The sequence below is a fragment of the Macrotis lagotis genome, chromosome X (genome assembly GCF_037893015.1).
Source record: "Macrotis lagotis isolate mMagLag1 chromosome X, bilby.v1.9.chrom.fasta, whole genome shotgun sequence".
Classification (NCBI taxonomy): domain Eukaryota; kingdom Metazoa; phylum Chordata; class Mammalia; order Peramelemorphia; family Peramelidae; genus Macrotis; species Macrotis lagotis.
In genome coordinates, this window is record NC_133666.1 from 93,405,144 (window position 1) to 93,409,709 (window position 4,566).

A 4,566-nucleotide genomic window follows, 5' to 3' on the forward strand; every position below is an offset into this window, starting at 1 on the left:
TTAGGGTTATCCTAGCTCTCTGAACTGCTGAGAGTAGCTGCATCCATCAGGGTTGATCATCTCTCAGTGTTTTTAATGTATACAATGTTCTCTTGGTTCTGCTCTCTTCACTCAACATCAGATCCTGTAATTCATTCCATCCCTCTCTAGCATCTGACCATTTATGGTTTCTTATAGAACTATAATATTCCATAGTATTCATGTACCATAACTTGTTTAAACATTCCCTAATTGATGGACATCCCCTCAATTTCCAATGCTTTGCCACTAAAAAAAAATGCTGCTATGAATATTTTGGAACATGTGGGACTTTACACATTTTTTACAATTTCTTGTAGATATAGTCCTAGAATTGGAATTGCTGCGTCAAAGGGTACAAACAGTTTTACTGCTCTTTGGGCATAGTTCCATATTGCTCTCCAGAAAGGTTGGATCCATTCACAACTCCACCAGCCTCCCATTAATGCACCAATCCTCCCACAGCCTCTCCAACATTGATCATTTTCCCTTTTTCTCATCTTAGTAAATCTGATAGGTATGATATGAAACCTCATTGTTCTTTTAATTTACATTTCTCTAATCAGTAATTACTCCAGTCATCCAAGGACAGCTTATGGGGAGCCTGGATCCCTGGGGGTGCTTGAGTTGTGGCAGCTGGAGCAGTTTCCAGACCTCTCACCCCAGGGATTGCCTAGGACATCTTGGAATGTCAACAGGAAAACTCTGCCACAGAAGAGTGAGCATGGAGCTCAGGCCAGCGTGGGCCTCAGCGCAGCCCTGCACTAGGAATCAGAAACAGGTCTGTGGAGTCACCCAGCAGCTGCTTCCAGAGCACTCAACCCTCAAACAATAAGGGGTTTAGGAAAGATTGCAGTGGTTTCTCCGCTATCCCTAGGTCAGGACTCTGTTTCTGTGCCCACACTCAGATCCAGGTTGCAGTCTGGGGCACCATACTCATTGTGGAGCAGGGCCCCTCCTCCCAGTTCCAGAGCAGAGGGGAGGGCCTGTGGTCATCCACAGACCAAAGCACAGTCCAGGACAGCAGTCAGAGCTTCTCATAAGACCTTGAAGGAATTGAGGTCTCTGGGGGATGTCCCCAAAGCCCTCAAAAGCTTTGGAAAGTGCATTTTCTATCGTGGAATCAGAACCCCCAACTTAACAAAGAGTTAAAATCAGGCTGGGGATATGAGTAAACAGCAGAAGAAAAGGAATCTAATCTTAGACAATTGTTTGAGTCACTTGGAGGATCAAAATGCACACTCAGACGACAGCAAAATCAAAGCTTCTGTATCTAAAACCTCCAACAAAAATGTGAATTGGTTTCAGGCTATGGAAGAACTAAAAATAAAACGTCAAAAAGCAAGTAAGGGAGGTAGAGGAAAAATTGAGAAGAGAAATCAGAGCAATGCAGGTAAATCATGAAAACCAAGTTTGATGGAGATAGAAAATTACTGAAGAAAATAACATCTTAAAAACCAGTTTAGGTCAAATGGAAAAAAGCAGTCCAGGAGTTCAATGTAGAGAATATCTTAAAAAACAGAACTGGAAAGGGAGATCAAAAAAACTCTCTGAAGAAAATAATCTCTTCAAATGCAGAATGGAATTAAGGGAAACTGATGACTTTGTGAGAAATCTGGAAATAATAAAAAAAGAATGAAAAACTAGAAGAGAATGCAAAAAATCTCATTGGAAAAGCAACTAATCTAGAAAGCAGATCCAGGAGAGATAATTTAAAGATTATTGGGTGACTGAAAGTCATGACCAGAAAAAGAGTCTAGATTTCATTTTTCAAGAAATTCTCCAGGAAAATTGCCCTTCTGAGACACATAAATTACTTAGCTATGTGACCTTGAGCATTTAATTCCACTGCCTTGCAAAAATTAAAAAAATTGCCCTAATATCCTAGAAGCAGAGGGTAAAAATAGAAATTGAGGGAATCCACTGATCACCTCCTGAAAGAGAAATAAAAATTCTCAAGAATATTATAGCCAAATTCCAGAACTCCCAAGTCAAAGAGAAATAATTACAGACAGTCAGAAAGAAGCATTTCAGTTATTGTGGAACTAAAGTCAGATTAGCAGCATCTACCTTATGAGCTCATAGGATTTGGAATATTTTAGAAGACAAAAGAGTTTGGATTATACTTGAGAATCAACTACCCAGAAAAACTGAATATAATCTTCTTTCAGGGAGAAAGATGGACATTCAGTGAAATAGGGGACTTTCCAACTTTCCTATTGAAACTACCAGAGCTGAACAGAAAGTTTGATTATCAAGGATAAGACTCAGGTGAGGCATAGAGAAGGTAGACAGAGAAGGGTAAATTATGAGGGATTCAATGATGTTGAACTCAGTGTATTCCTGTAGGGGAAGATGATATAGATAACTCATAAACCTCATTTATAAGAGCAGGTAAAAGGAGCATATATAGACCAGACACAGGAGGGAGCTGAATATGAAGGTATAATATAAAGATGGAGTTAATGGGTGAGAAAGGAATGTACTTGGAAGAAACAGAAAGGAGAGATATTAAAATATTTCATGTAAAAGAGGCAAGAAAAACCTTTTACAATGAAGTGGAAAGGGGGAAGGTGGGGGGGGGGGGAATGAGTGAGTGTTCATTCTCATCAAAAATGGCTCAGAGAGAAACAACATACACATTCAATAGAGTATAGAAATCTATCTTACCCTAGAGGAAAAAGAAGGAGAGAAAAGGGATGGGAGAAAGGGGATGTAGGAGAGGAGAGCGAGTGTAGGTGACAGAAGAGAGGGAAGATCATGGGAAAGGGTAGTCAGATACCACACACTTTTGAGGAGTTTCAGGATGAAAGGAAAGAGAGAATAGAATAAATGGGGGTTTGCAGAAGTAGGATAGAGGGAAATGTAGCTAGCAATAGGAACTGTAGAAAACCCCACTGAAGCAACTTTTCTGATGAACTTATGGTAAGGAATACACTCCATCCCAGAGACAGAGCTGATTGTGTCTGAACACAGACTGAAGTACTTTTTTTTCTTTCACTTTATTTTTCCTGCGGGTTCTCTAATGTTAGAAAAAAAGTTAATTAATGGACAGTCATAATTTCTTATTTTTTTAATCTAACATTTTTCTTGCAGCCATAAAACTCCTAGTTTTAATGGCAAATCTAGTGAATAGCAGCTTTACTGAAATCTTAAACTTCTATTTGGGTATATTGCCAACACCTTAATATCATTTTAAATCATTAAAGCTATAAGTTACTAAAACTGTGAGGACACCCTGTAAAGTATTAAAGCTTAAACTGTACTAAGACTTTAGAGATATTCTAGTATAGGAAACTACCATATTCTCTAACGTCTGTAGGAAACTACCATAGACTCACAAAGATCATTTATTTCATCCTACTATTTTCCATACATCACTCCACCTCTGAAGAATATAAATCCTACCCCATTAAACCTACACCTAGATCTTTTGTAAACAAATATTGCCCTATTTGCGATTACCAAGATCTTTGAGGATTCCGATTTATGGGTAATCCAGAAAGTAATTTAGAACTATTGTATATGCAAGTAATCTCTCACATATTTTCAGTAAAAATCTGTATTCAAGAAATGGACTTGATATATCATTGAGGACATGTATGGTTGTAACAGGAAATGAACCAGTCATTGTGAATTTTAGGGACAACAGATTGTGAAAGAAAATCCTGTACTCTTTGTTTTAGGCATTAGAATCCCAGAAATATTTTTTATTAATTTATCTTATTCTAATATTCTAGTACATTGAATAAATCACTTGTGAAGGACATTTAGAAGAGTCTGGGTAATAATTCTATAAAATGAGAAGGAATGGATAGGCTGTGTTTTGTATCAGTAGAAAATGCCTCTATATCAGTCAAATTCAATTTAAAAATATTTTTCAAGAACCTACTATATCCAAGGAATTATGCTATTTGTTGACAAAGCAAAGACAAGAATGAAACTGTCAATTCAACTCAAGGAGATTATATTTTCCTGATGAGAAGTGGTGAATACAAAATGTACATAAATAAAAAGAAAATTCTGTATTCTATTTTAGGCAAACTTCAAGAACCAATTTTTATAATTTTAGATTATTTGAATCAAAGAATTTCTGCTTCAAAAAGAATCCAAAACAGAAAGAGTTAATCCCATGGTTCTTAATATCCTTTAAAGATCTTACATTATACTTTGGAGGGTTGTGAAGAGGTGTATAGAAGTAAATGATTGGGAAGCTAGAGTAAATGGATGGCAAAGAATGGTATCAGGAAGAATCATCTTTAGTTCAAATCTAGCTTAGGACACTTTCTAACTATATGATACTAGGCAAGTTACTTTACCCTTGTTTGTCTCAATTTACTCATCTGTAAAATTACCTGGAAAACAAACTGGCAAACAGCTCCAATATCCAGGAAGTTCTATAAGGAGTCATAAAGAGTCAAATATTTCTGAAAAATGACTAAACAACAGCAAAGTAAATAAATGCAAATTTGTCAATATTTTGATGAAATTATGAATTTATCAAAATATTGAAATGTAATTATTGAAGATTCAAATTTATTTCTTCCC